Source organism: Palaemon carinicauda, chromosome 35, assembly GCF_036898095.1.
Source record: "Palaemon carinicauda isolate YSFRI2023 chromosome 35, ASM3689809v2, whole genome shotgun sequence".
NCBI classification, from domain to species: domain Eukaryota; kingdom Metazoa; phylum Arthropoda; class Malacostraca; order Decapoda; family Palaemonidae; genus Palaemon; species Palaemon carinicauda.
Genome location: NC_090759.1, coordinates 72,913,403 through 72,928,402, shown reverse-complemented (window position 1 = coordinate 72,928,402; position 15,000 = coordinate 72,913,403). Strand labels below are relative to the sequence as shown.

At 41.6% G+C, this 15,000-nt stretch overlaps 1 non-coding gene across 1 annotated transcript; it reads right to left on the bottom strand.

The window, feature by feature from the left end:
* Nucleotides 1-12,690: 12,690 nt before the first annotated feature.
* LOC137628035 (5S ribosomal RNA) lies at nt 12,691-12,809 on the bottom strand. The gene has a single exon (XR_011041323.1). It is a non-coding gene; the product is annotated as a 5S ribosomal RNA (ribosomal RNA).
* Between the last annotated feature and the right edge of the window lie 2,191 nt (nt 12,810-15,000).

Sequence of the window (15,000 nt, the reverse complement as noted above, 5' to 3'; positions counted from 1 at the left end):
ACACACACAATATATATATATATATATATATATATATATATATATATATATGTATATATATATATATATATAATATATATATATGTATATATATATATATTATATATATATATATATATATATATATATATGTATATATATATGCTGAGCGGGAACCACTTGTGGAAACAACGATCTCTTACGAATTCCACAAACTGCCGTGTTGTAGCTAAAGGGGGGAGAAGTGGGAAGGGTTGAATTTATGTGCATATCCATCTTAATATTTAGCCGTCATTTTTGACGGGTTGTGTATACCATTTTGTAATATTGAGTCATAAAAATCACACTGGGGCCGGAGAGGTTTTTCAGCACACTACGTAAACAAGAGGTGGGGGGGGGGGGAAAGAAACTCATCTGTTGCACTATGAAGTAAAAGTTGAAAGAGTTGGACAGCACAGTAAAAGGCTGAAAAGAGATTGCCACCGGGAGCTGAAGGGATGCTTCAGAGTTAATAAAAGGATTACATACAGCGTAGAGCAAGAGGCGCACTGGCGGGACTACGCAACCTACTGGCTTACATGTATGGAGTGAAGAGTTCATCACTGAATGGCAAATCTTCTGGCTCCTTTTGAATATGGGGTACAATACACAGCTTGGAGTCTAGAAAATTATATGTTCATTTCGTGCATGGAATGTCCTTCCATTCCCAAGAATAAATGGAATGCTATCCACAAATTAGAATAAATGGAAAGCTATCCACAACCTAGAATAAATGGAATGTTATCCAAAACCTTGAATAAATGGAATGCCATCCACAACCTTGAATAAATGGAATGCCATCCACAACCTAGAATAAATGGAATGTTATCCACAACCTAGAATAAATGGAATGCTATCCACAACCTAGAATAAATGGAATGCTATCCACAACCTTGAATAAATGGAATGCTATCCACAATCTAGAATAAATGGAATGCTATCCACAACCTTGAATAAATGCGAATGCTATCCACAACCTTGAATAAATGGAAAGTATCCACAACCTAGAATAAATGGAATGCTATCCACAACCTTGAATACATGGAATGCTATCCACAACCTTGAATAAATGGAAAGAAACCACAACCTAGAATAAATGGAATGCTATCCACAACCTTGAATACATGGAATGCTATCCACAACCTTGAATAAATGGAATACTATCCACAACCTTGAATAAATGGAATGCTATCCACAACCTTGAATAAATGGAAACCTTGAATAAATGGAAAGTATCCAAAACCTAGAATAAATGGAATGCTATCCACAACCTTGAATAAATGGAAAGTATCCACAACCTAGAATAAATGGAATGCTATCCACAACCTTGAATAAATGGAAAGCTATCCACAGCCTAGAATAAATGGAAAGTATCCAAAATCTAGAATAAATGGAATGCTATCCACAACCTTGAATAAATGGAAAGTATCCACAACCTTGAATAAATGGAATGCTATCCACAACCTTGAATAAATGGAATGCTATCCACAACCTTGAATAAATGGAAAGTATCAACAACCTTGAATAAATGGAATGCCATCCACAACCTTGAATAAATGGAATGCTATCCACAACCTAGAATAAATGGAATACTATCCACAACCTTGAATAAATGGAATGCTATCCACAACCTTGAATAAATGGAATGTTATCCACAACCTTGAATAAATGGAAAGTCTCCACAACCTAGAATAAATGGAATGCTATCCACAACCTAGAATAAATAGAAAGCTATCCACAACCTAGAATAAATGGAATCCTATCAACAACCTTGAATAAATGGAATACTATCCACAACCTAGAATAAATTGAATGTTATCCACAACCTTGAATAAATGGAATGCTATCCACAAACTAAAACAAATAAATGCTATCCACAACCTTGAATAAATAGAATACTATCCACAACCTTGAATAAATGGAATCTTATCCACAACCTAGAATAAATGGAAAGCTATCCACAACCTAGAATAAATGGAAAGCTATCCACAACCTAGAATAAATGAAATATCATCCAGTTCCTCAGCCATTGGAAAACCATCCAGAATTTTTGAATTTCCTTCATCGGGAATAAATATACTTCTATTCTCTAATCGTAATTACCGAGAGAAACGATAAGTAACCCCCTGGAATAACCAGCGTTGAAAAAGAAAATATAAACTGTTCTTTGAAAAAGAAAATGGCTAGTTTTATCAAGGGGAAAACTATTATAATTAGTATCCAGCTGATATCTTCGGAGAAAGTGGGATGTCAACAAATATCACAATTAATGGATTTACTGATTAATTTATGGCGTTTGAGCTATATGACCAGGCGCTGGGGTTTGGGAGCCCATTCAGGGACAAAGGGTAACTGGGGAAATCCACAGCTGTACTACGAAGAAAATAGTTTAAAGGAATACACTACTATTATTATTATTGTTATTATTATTATTATTATTATTATTATTATTATTATTATTATTATTATTATCATGATGATTACTTGCTAAGTTACAACCCCAGTTGGAAGAGCAGGATGCTATAAGCCCAGGGGCCACAACAAGGAAAATAGCCCACTGAGGAAAGAAAACATGGAAGACTAAAATATTCTAATAACAGTATTAAAAAATATTTCCTATACAAACTATAAAAATTTCAACAAACCTTCCACTGTCTTGGGTTAGAGTTCTCTAGCTTGAGGGTACACTTAGTTCTCTTTCTTTTCTTTTGTTAGTTGTTATAGCTTATATATGAAATGTTTATTTTAGTGTTGTTACTGTTCTTAAAATACTCTATTTTAATTGTTCATTACCTCTTTTATTTCCTTTCCTCACTGAGCTTTTTTCCCTGTTGGGGTCACTGGGCTTATAGCATCCTGCTTTTCCAACAAGTGTTGTACCTTAGAAAGTAATAACAATAATAATAATAATAATAATAATAAAAAGAAAGAAGATAGTATAAACAACCAGCAAAGTACCTGCACTAATTAAACTTGGATATAAGGTCAATAAGAAGGACCAAGAGAGGCATAAAATCAGAAACCAGAAATTGTGATACTGAATAATGGAAAGAAGAATTAGGTGGTGAAGTGAGCTTTGAAATACAGAAAGTAGAAAGAAAAATTGAAAAAGAACAAATATATGACAATCAATTTGCATTAGTATAACACTTTAAAAAAGGAACAAACACGTTAAAAATAAACATTATAAACAGACCAAATGGGGAAAGTGTAAACTGTAATTTTGGTGAATATATTAACGAAGATTCAAGCTATTTTTTTTATCAGGAAAAGAAATAAATGAATAAATTGAAATACGAAAAAACCTTACAAAGAAGACTTAAAGAAAATAGTAAGATCATTTTGATTTTGTAAAATAAATATATAAAATAAGAAAGACATCGGAAACCTGATGTGGTCATTTCCATTTTGGAAACGAAACGTAGAAAATAAGAAAGAAATTTTAAACCTGACCTGGAGACAGACAAAATATAGAAGAAATATAAATTCAAATCTAAAATACGCCGCAAGATTTCTAGATGCAGATGATACTACTCTCTTAGCATCAATTCCATCACCTAAATGTGGTAGATCTTGGGTTGCTGAATCCCTTGATAGAGATCTAGCTAAAATCAGTGCACGATCTTTTTACTTAGCAAAAGAAATATGTGAAAATAAGAAAGAATTTGTATACGCGATGTGGAGACAGAAAAATATAGAAGAAATATAAACTCAAATCTAAAATACGCCGCAAGATTTCTAGATGCAGATGATACTACTCTCTTAGCATCAATTCCATCACCTAAATGTAGTAGATCTTGGGTTGCTGAATCCCTTGATAGAGATCTAGCTAAAATCAGTGTACGATCTTTTTACTTAGTAAAAGAAATATGTAAAATAAGAAAGAAACTTTAAACCTGATATGGAGACAAAGAAAAATATAGAAGAAATATAAACTCAAATCTAAAATACATCGCAAGATCATTAGATGCGCCGTTACAAAGGCTATACCTTGACAGCGAACACAACCAATGATTCAATCTAAAAGCCAAAGATAATTAATTCGTGGTCCAAAACGATCTTCTAACCCTTCTTATTGCCCAGCAAATGCAATTGCAAGCAATTCCCAGGAAGCACAACGGCCTCCATAAAGGGGCGAAGGGAGAGGTTCCAATTAGGAAAAGTGAGAGAGAGAATCTTCGTTTGAAACAACGAAAACTCTTTGTCTCCCAAGAGACATTTCCACCACTGGAGGAGAACAATTTTAGCCAGTGCTAATAAGAATGCAAGTTTGGTTTAGCAACGGTGATAACCCGCGTCTCTTTGCAAATATATTGTTATTTCTATCGCAGAGAGAGAGAGAGAGAGAGAGAGAGAGAGAGAGGGAGGGAGAGACTCCAATTGAAGTACAAAAGGTTTACACAAATAGAAATCATTGAGAGAGAGAGAGAGAGGAGAGAGAGAGAGAGAGAGAGAGAGAGAGAGAGAGAGAGACTCGCCCCAAGGTTACACCTTCCATTTCAAGACAGTAAAGCCACTCGTTTAAATAAAAGAACAAAATTGAATCAAACAAAACCTGAAACAACATTCAGAGAATTCCCCCAAAGCAAGCAAATGCACACTCCTTCGACAGAGTCCAAAACGCCACAATTTCTATGCATTTTTTTTTCTTTTTTTCTTTGAGTAGCTAAACTCGCCAGCGACATTTCGGAGGGCGGCGCCTTTCGGGTGGTTGCGTTTAATCTTGGGACGTGTGCCGGAAATAATTTCGTCAACAATGGCCTATTTTGGGGCAGGATGAATTGCAGCGTTCTCAATATTTGTAGCACAGTAAGACTTCACACCAAGTCTTTTTCTTATTTCATTTTACTGACTGAATATTCAAACAAGTACAATACATGTCTGAGGATGGGGGTAAGAATTTGTTTCGCAAAAATAGCATGCGTACGATATTTTAGTATGCGTAATTTATATGTATATTACGGTGTATGTAAAGTGTATAATTGATAAAAAAGCTTTATATATATATATATATATATATATATATATATATATATATATATATATATATAATTATTACTAAGCTACAACTCTAGTTAGAAAAGCAAGATGCTATAAGCCCAAGGGCTCCAACAGAGAAAAATAGCCCAGTGAATAAAGGAAATAAACAAACTACAAAAATAATGAACAATTAAAGTAAAGCACTTTAAGAATAACAAAACAAATCAAAACATCTTTCATATATAAACTATAAAAAGACTTATGGTATCCTGTTAAAACATAAAAACATGGGCTGCAATTTTGAACTTTAGAAGTTCCACCAATTTAACTATCTGATTAGGAAGATCATTCCACGAGTTGGTCACTGCTGGAGTAAAATTCTGGAATACTGTCTAGTATTGAGCCTCATGATGAAGAAGGCATGGCTATTAGAATTAAAAGCATGCCTTGTATTACGAACTGGGTGGTACTTTCCGGGAAGATCTAAATCCAAAGGATGATCAGAATTATGGAAAATCTTATGCAACATGCACAGCGAATTAACAAAACGATGGTGCCAGAGATTAATATCTAAGATCAGGAATATGAAATTTAATAGACTGTAAGTTCCTTTCCAACAAATTAAGATGAGATTCGGCAGCTGAAGACCAGACAGAAGAAAAATGCTCGAAACAAGGCAGAATGAAAGAATTAAAACACTTTTTCAGAATAAATTGATCATCAACAAAAAAAACTTTCTCAATAAGCCAATTTTATCCAAATGAGGAAGAGACAGACCTAATGCGTTTCTCAAAATCAAATTTGCTATTAAGAATCACACTTAAAATTCTAAAAATCATTCAGAGTTAAAGAAATATTATCAATGCACAGATCCAGATGTTGAGGAACCACTGTCCTTGACCTACTTGCAATAACACTTTGAGTTTTGTTAGGGTTCAACTTCATGCCCAATAATTTGCACCATGCACTAATTTTAGATAGATCTTTATTAAAAGATTCAGCAACCCCAGATCTACATTCAGGAGATGGAATTGATGCAAAGAGAGTAGCATCATCTGCATATGCAACGAGCTTGTTTTCTAGGCCAAACCACATGACATGTGGATAAAGTGGGAAGAGTAATGGGCCAAGAACGCTACCCTGAGGAACACCAGCTATCACATTCCTATACTCACCATGGTGCATATCAACAACTCTTTGTGATCTACTAAAAAAAAAAATTCAATAATAGTTCTAAGAAAAGATCCACCCACTCCCAATTGTTTGAGTTTGAAAATAACAGAATTATGATTAACGAAGTCATAGGTAGCACTGTACACACACACACACACACACACACACACACACACATATATATATATATATATATATATATATATATATATATATATATATATATATATATATATATATATATATATATATATATATATAAACTTTCTTCACTTTATCTAAGGTGGATCCTGAAGGGTAAATATATCCTCACAATTCTCGCCCTACAAACGTAAACCCAATGATCTAACATGGCCCCCCCCCCCCAAACAGGTAAAACCTCCAGGAAAAAAAAGCAATAAAATTAGCCACTGCTACATTGTGGATGAGTCCGCCGTGCAGTAAAACTTCCACAACATACATGGCTTCACAAATCCACACAGCAAGCTCATCAGCAGTGTCGAATCACCCAACACATTCTGTAATATACACTTGCATCTTCCTCGCAACCCTGCGCTCTTTGAGTATAAAAGCCTTTCCTTCCAAAGAAGTGTTTCATGAAAACTATTGAACCCTTTCTATACCTTCCTCTACTTGAAGGTTTAAAGTTTGGTCATAAATGGCAGAGGCAAGGGACAGGACAATGTCATAGAAGCTGAGCATATGATTATGATCAATATCAAAGCCTTCTCTCCGTCGACGGCCTGGCAATGACTGCTAAGGACTCACCAGGTAGACTTATAGGTTCCTCTTAAACCCCCCATCCCTAGCTCACAAAGATGGTGAGGTTGCAGATCTTACTGGAAACTATCGAGTTTGAATGGGTCTCAAACTCTCCTTCTTCTTCTTTTGTTACTCATGATTGGCAGAAGCAAGGGACAATGACAGTGTCCTAGCTAGCAGGACAATGCCCTAAAGACTGACCATATATAAATATGATCAGCGCCCAAGTCTCCTCTCCGCCCAAGTCTCCTCTCCACCCAAGCTAGGACCAGGAGGGGCCAAGCAATGGGTGCTGATGACTCAGCAGGTAGACCTATAGGCTCTCCCAAACCCCCTATCCCTAGCTCACAAGGATGGTGAGGTTGCAGATACAAGAAACTTTTTAGCTAGAGTATGACTTGAACCTCAGTCTACCTGACTGCCAGGCATGGACATTTCCAATTGGCTACCTCAACTATCATCCATTTTTTCCATACAACCAAACAACTTTAAAATACTCCGATCCATTCTTTAACTTGCCCCTAATTTTTTACTAAAGCATTTCAAAACTCTATGATTTTTTTTTTAGTAGACTCTACATACCAAGCAAGCTGTTCATCTCAACAGCTTCCAACTTTTTCCTTTCGTTTCCACACACATCCACATACCTATGTGAGGTGGAATGACCCATAATAAGCACAGCGGCATAGTAGTACAAGATTCAAGATGTCATTCTGAAATATCAGAAGGCTGCAACCTTCTGGTGCAACACCTTTCAAAAGAAGTACTATACAGTATTATGGGCATTTCCTTTATAACATTAAGTATTTTCCCCTGAAACGTAGTGGCTCCACAAAAAAAAGGACCACACCAATCACTGGCAAATTCTCATTTCAACAAATGAATTGTGGATGGATCCTGATGAAAATTTCTACATTATTGGCCACTTCCTACACCGACACAGAAAGCTCTCCAGCAGTACACTGAACTTCTTACTCGCACAGTACTAATCATTTCTCTTACACCCACTCACCAGCCTCTTGTATTTAAATTCACTTCACTTACAGTACTTCTGAGTTATGCACTCCCTCATCCCACATACAAACACCCATATGAATAAACAAAAACTATAGGCAAGAGAAGAAAGATAAGAGTAAATGTGAGCAGGAATGTTTTAAAAATGGAGGAAGATGGAGTAATAAATGTTTGTATGGATGGTCAAAGAATGAATGTTGCTAATTCATAGACAGCAAATATCTAAGAGTAAATATAATGCATGTTGGCAAAGTAAGAGGAGAGGTGTGATTGACTCTGATTAGGAAAGTGAAGAAAGTTAGCTAAGTGTGTGCAAAAGATTATTAAGAGATTTAAATTGCCTATGTAACACAAGGTAGATTTATACGGAGCTGTTGAGCAAACTCTCCTTAGTGGAAGTGATGTAATGATGCTAAATGCAACTAAAAGGATAACGACTGAAGATACTGAAATGAACTACTTGTGTATATGTGGTATACATGGTGTAAAAAAATGACAGGGGACAGAAATATGGAAACAGAGGAAATGGTAGAAATGATTACATATGTGAAAGTATGGATTAGATATTAAGAGGTTGTTCAGTCATGTGGAGAGAATGGAAGACAACTCATCTATGAGAAGTGTATCATACAGAGGAGCGAGGAGGTGGAAGGAAAGGCAACCCTAGAAACGTTTGAATAAATGTCTGAAGGACATATTGGAGAGAAAGAGCCTTAATATCTGGAAGATCAAGAGTGTGTTCAAGATAAGGGTAAATGATGCGACGTGTATAGAGAAGCTCAATGCACTACTCGTGAGCTTTTTGGGATGGGGTTTAAAGCCACAAATCTTAAGTAAGTTTTACTTCACTGAGGTTTCATTCACAATTCTTCAGTAAAGCAATGAATGTGGCAGTGAATTATGTTGTTTTGTTATTAGGAAAAAGATTTAAAGCTGAAAAAAAATTAGAAAAACTAAACAGTATTGTACTTAATACACAAACATGATACAGTATATACTGTATATATATATATATATATATTATATATATATTTATATATATATATATATATATATATATATATATATATATATATATATATATATATATACACAGTGGTACCTCTACATACGAATTTAATCCGTTCCACGACCGACTTCAGGTGTAGAAAATGTTCGGTTGTAGAAACGAATTTTCCCATAAGAATACATTGAAATAGAATTAATCCGTGGTTGAGCCCAAAAACCTATGATAACTCCTTAATAAATTACTACACATAATTACACATGACAATAATGCACACTAAATTATTAGATAATAGACATGTAAAAAAGAATAATTATAAAGAAATAATAAAAAAGAAACGGGTTTTGAGCGTCACCTTACTTTAGAAAGTCTAGTGCAGGTGTCGGTCTTGCTATGCAGAGAGGAGACAGACGGGCAGCGAGGAGGTAGAGAGGGTGACTACGATAAACATACACTACCGTAACCTATTCTAACTTACACTAAGTGAACTTTACCTTACTTAGCTTATTTATTTTTTTTATTTTTATATTTTATATTTTTTTTTACATTTTCTTTTTCTCTTTTTGATGATTAATTTTAATCACTTTCACTCTACACTTAAAATTAATTGAATTTTTTTCTCTTCAATCTTTGCCGTTTTCTTTGTTTCACTTTCTTTCGCTTCACTCTTTGCCGTTTTCTTTGTACCACTTCCTTCCTCTTCATCACGAGTTCGCTTCATAGTTTTTTTTTAAAGAAGCTATCGATAGAAAGTTGTTTGGTACAGCTTTTCAGAATGTTTCGAAAATAAGTTAGGGAAAGATCATCGAACTGAACAACTACACGACAAACATGACAAATTCGGAGATAATTTGTATTTTTCCTAACCATACAAACCTTAGCTATTTACATTGGGTATTACTTTCGGCGTAGCTGAAATGACGAGCCATTAGATTTTAACGAGTGTTTCCTACCCCGCGCTAGTTAGCAGGGGTAGGGGGAGGGGTAGCTTGCTACCCCTCCCTCCCTCACACACCGGTGAAATGTCTCACTTCACTTAGAGGTAGGACTTGACTTGGGGGACAGGGCTGGCGGGCAAATATGTGTAAATAGCTAAGGTTTGTATGGTTAGGAAAAATACAAATTATCTCCGAATTTGTCATTTGTTCCGTAACCGAAATACAAACCACGCTATTTACATTAGGTGACTTACCCCTTAGGAAGGGTGGAAAGTCCCCAGCCATACTGGCTTTGGCTTTACCCGGGGACTCAGAATCCAAGTGAGTCGCACTCGAGAAAAGGAGTCCCTGCACCTCACAAGTTCCTTGCTCCGCAAGGAAACGTGTGGCCTACATAAGCTTGTGTGTGAAGGAAGAAAGTGTGACCCGTCCTAGGCAGTTGAGCTGGAGTTCCAGAAGGAACTCTGGGTTAGGACGTTCCCAATACCACCTCGTCAGGGTATGGGGGACGCGTCAGTATTGACTCAATACTCGGAACACAAGAAAGCATGGTTTACCTGCAGAGGTTTGAGGTCAGCTATGCAGAGACCAGGATGCTGCTTCCCCAGTAGAGGGGACGATGAAGAAAGAAGTAAGGGCCAGACATACTTCTTTCGTTCATGCAGACTAAAACCTGATAACAATGCCCTCAACCTTCTGCTACCTGTCCAAAAAGGAGCCTGAGGTTAGACCAGCTGTTGTGTAGCCACCACAGAGCGATAGAAATGTACTGATACTCCTGTGGGTCACGTCCTGCAGGATGTGGGCTGCGAAGGTCATTAGACGCTTCCAGACTCCAGCTTGTAGCACCTGCGTCACAGAGTAGTTCTACTCGAAGGCGAGGGACGTTGTGATGTATCCGACATCGTGCTGTAGGGCGACGTGACGGGGGAGGGTCTGGATTCAGGTCGAGATGAATGCCCTTGAGTCCGAGCTGAAGAGGTATACTGGTGACTCTCCCCTGTGTCCTCCCTGTGCTCCCAAACCGGCTTGCACGTGAGGACAAACTGCAGCTGTTCTCAAAGATAACCCCTCGATTCCTTTACTGGCAAGAAGGAGAAGGTTTGGGTCATCTGATACAGAACGGAGACTCGAAATCTTGAAGGAGTCGAACCAAAGGTCCAGGACTCCAAGATTCTGAGTCTAGAAAACAACTCAGGAGCGAACCTGAATGTTGCCTTCCCCTATTCTCTTGAAAGGGCGGAGTTGTACGAGACCATGAAGATTGCTTACACACTGGCCGAGGCCAGAGTGAGCAGGAGCACCGTCCCCCAAGACAGAATACGATCAGAGGCCTGACGTACTGGTTCTTGAGAAGATCTCTTAAGGGACTAAAGAGTCCAAACCATGCTCCATGGAGGAGGTCTCACTCCAACTGGGGGCAGGGACGTTCGCAGCTTTGCATGAGCGAAGAAAGGTCCAGCGGGAAGGAAAAAGTCTATTCCTTTCAGCCTGAAGGCCAGGGAAAGGCTGAGCGATAGGCTTCACTGCCGAGAGCGGAAAAGAGTTTCCTCCCGCCGAAAAGCAATAACTCCGTTATTGCTGGAGAAAAGGCCTCAAGGGAAGAGGTATCTCTCCCACGACACCAACCACAGAAGACTCTCCACTTCGCCTGGTAGACCCCTGCGGATGACTATCGCAGGTGACGCGACCTCCGCTCCGCGACTGTAGCGGGTTGTCTCTTCTTGAGGGGGCGGCGTAGTGTCTCCAGGCGTGAAGCCGAAGCAATGCAACGGCTCGTGAAAGATGTTGTAGTGTGGTTGTTTGAGTAGCCTGTGTCGTGGAAGAATCTCTCCCAGGAGTTCCGTCAGGGGAAGCAGAGGGTCCGGAAACCGTTCTGCGTATAGTCACAGCGGAGCTATCAGGGCCATCGAAAGGTTGACAGACAACCTGGTCTTGTTGAGACCCATTCTCAACAGACAACAATGGTGGGAAGACGCAGGCGTCGATGTTGTCCCACCATCACCGGAAAGCATCTTGCCAAAGTGTCTTGGGGTCTGAGACTGGGGGGAAGAACAGCGGAAGCTTGAAGTTCCAGGCTGTCGTGATCAGGTCCCCCAGGCTAGGACTTGCTGGTTACTATAGGCCAAAGACCCCCAGGTACTCTCTATCTGTGAGGCTCTGCTCAGATAGTTGGAGAGAACATTCCTCTGCCCGGAATGAGCGAGCCGATAGTGGTATTGAGAGGACCTCGGATCATCTCATTATCTCTACTGCACGATGCGAAAGTATGAAAATGCGCCTCCCTGCTAGTTGGAATACGCCAGTACCATGAAGTTGTCGCGCATGGAGCGACTCGGCAGGATCTGTAGGATCTGTAGAGGGGCCAGACTACGGCCCCTAAGCCTGCCTGAATGATGGGGAGGTACCCTTCAGGTCCTGACCAGAGGCCTGAACCGGAACATGACCCCCCCCCCTTTTCTTTGACGAGTCCGAGAACAGCATCAAATGTGGGGAAAGGATGAGAATATCCACTCCCATGCAAGAGGTTCCATAGGCAACCCATTGCCGGTCTAAACATTCCGCTGTTCCCATAGGGACCAGCAAGTCCAGTTAATCATTGCTTGGATACCACTGGAACTTGAGCCGCCTCACAGGGAACTTATCCTGAGGCAACCGTTCGGAACTAGACGGGTCAATGAGGAAAAGACACCCAGGAAACGTTCCAAGATAGGGCTGAAAGCTCTCCTTGACTGAGAACAGGTACTGCGACTCTCCTCAGCCTTGCCACAGTCAACTGAAGGGAAGGCTCGGAGAAGGAGTCAACAGCATCTGGTGTTCCCAGGCGGTCACCCATACAAGTACTGACCAGACCCAACGTTGCTTAACTTCGCTGATCGGACGAGAAGCGGTGTTTTCAACGTGGTATGGCCGTTGACTCAATATCATGGCTAGATACTCCAGATGTTGAAGCAGAAGTAGAGAAGACTCCTAGCAAATTACCATGATCCCTCACTCTTGGTAAAGACCCGGAAGCTTGTCCCGGTGTCGAAGAAGGTCGAACCCGAGCCTACCGGAGTTGACCAGACCTCCAAAAAGCGAAGGAGGCGGAAGCCTGCTCCTGAGCGGCCATGAGGAAAGCAGGGAGAGTTCTCTGGGGAAAAACCTGCGATGCCGCGGCGGGATCGCCACACCGCATCTTAAGCAGGAACACCTGTAGTCTAGGCTGAGTTCCAAGAGCTTCCTGGAAGATGGATGGAATGGAACCTGGAAGTACCCATCCTCCCGATCCAGGGCCTAAGGAGTCCTGCAGCCTCGTTACCAGTCTGATCAACTCTGTTGTTCCACGCTGGACGAAGTTTGTTCGACAAACTTGATCAGAGCTGAGAGGTCGACGACGGAACTCTCGTCTCAGATGCTTTCCCAGAAGAATGAATGAATGATTTAAAGTTTTCAGGCATCCTGACATTTCCCAGAAGAAAGGATCGACTGAAGAAGCCGGGGGGGGGGAGCCGTCGACGACCCTAAGGAGGACCTTCTCCTAAGGCATGGATCCTTCTGCCCAACGGGCAAACCTCTTGCCGACCCCATGGCATAGAGGCTCGGTGACACTGGATTCGCTGACAGTGACGGAGAGATGGAAAGAGCGAGGCGCGATATCCTTAGCTGATCACGGAGATCGTGCAGGAATCGGCATCGGGAAGCTGTTATCCGGACGAGTAACCTTAGGCATCCCCACAGCGTGAGACCTGCAAGGGGGGTTGCCAATCCTAGAGTTTGTGAACTCTGCCGCTCCCTCTAGGATTATGCCTCCCCGGGAGAGCCTCCCGTGCTACCTGTCCCTGACAGGAGGGGACTGCTACTGTACACCTTGTCTTAGCTGCCATAGCCGGTCCGATAACTTAGGCTGACGAGGCTGAATGAAGAGGCGTAGGAGGCCTGCAGGGTCTGGAAGCACCTTGGAGGAGTGAAAACGGAAGTCGACTTCCTCCGCACAACAGCTGTCCATGTCTCTGTCCTTGGGCTCAAACAAACTCTTCCCAAGGATGGAAGAGTGTCTGAGCTTGTCGACAACCACGGATGAGACACCCGAGAGTAAGCCCTCGGTCACTGCGTCTAGATCCTCCAACATCGGGTTTGCCCGTAAGTTCGAAACTTGGCGACGGAACGCCAAGGTGCTTGAGCCCGAGAGGAGGAAAGTACCCATGATCTTCCTGGAGCTTCCTTGTACAAAACCTCGGGTCGCAACCGAGGAGGGAAAGGACCTGGTAAGCCCCTTCCACGAGATGGAGAAGAGGAAGGGCTAAACCAGTCACCCCTTGCCCGACGGAGAAATCTTGAACGGAAAGCTCCCTGGCAAGACCCTTGCAGGGAATGACGAGGAGGAAGGGCTAACCCAGGTTCTGGAAAGAAGGTTGCTCAGACCTCCCTGAAGATTCTTCCTGCTCTTGCACGTGCCATGCTCTGCATTTACGGGGTGAAGACCGTGTTCTGGAAATACGCGCCCCAGGAGACTCGCCAGGCTGGCCGTGTTGCGAAACCCTGACGGGAATCGCGGTCGCAATCGCCCTGGCGCTCACGCGATGGTAAATCAATGGTTCGCGCGTGGCCGAACGTGGAAGGGCCCGTGCGCGGGCACGCAGGAGCGCAGAAGGAGGGCGAGAGCTGGTGGTCGGAATCCGATAGTTCACAGGCGAGCGATGACCCGTAAGCAAGTAATGGCTACTGCAGGAATTGAGCCGGCGCTCGCGCGATGGAACACCGTCGGTTCGCGCGATGGAACACCATTGGTTTGCGAGCGGGCGACCATTGCACCGCATGTGCGCGGGCACGTGGGCGTGCGGTCGCGTGGGCACGTGGGCGTGTGGTCGTGCCGGCACGTGGGCGCGCGGGCAGGCGGTCGGGAGACCGATGGCGCGTAGGCGGGCGATGGCGCGTTGACGAGCGATGGCCCGTAGGCGAGTGAAGGCGTGTTGGCAAGCGATGGCGCGTTGGCAAGCGATGGCGCGTTGGCGAGCGGTGGTGCATTAACAAAACGCTAGCGCGCAGGCGAAGAATCACGCGGGCACGTAGGAGATCGCTGAAGTGTAAGAGACTAGGGATGGTTAGCACGCACCGCGCTAATCAGAA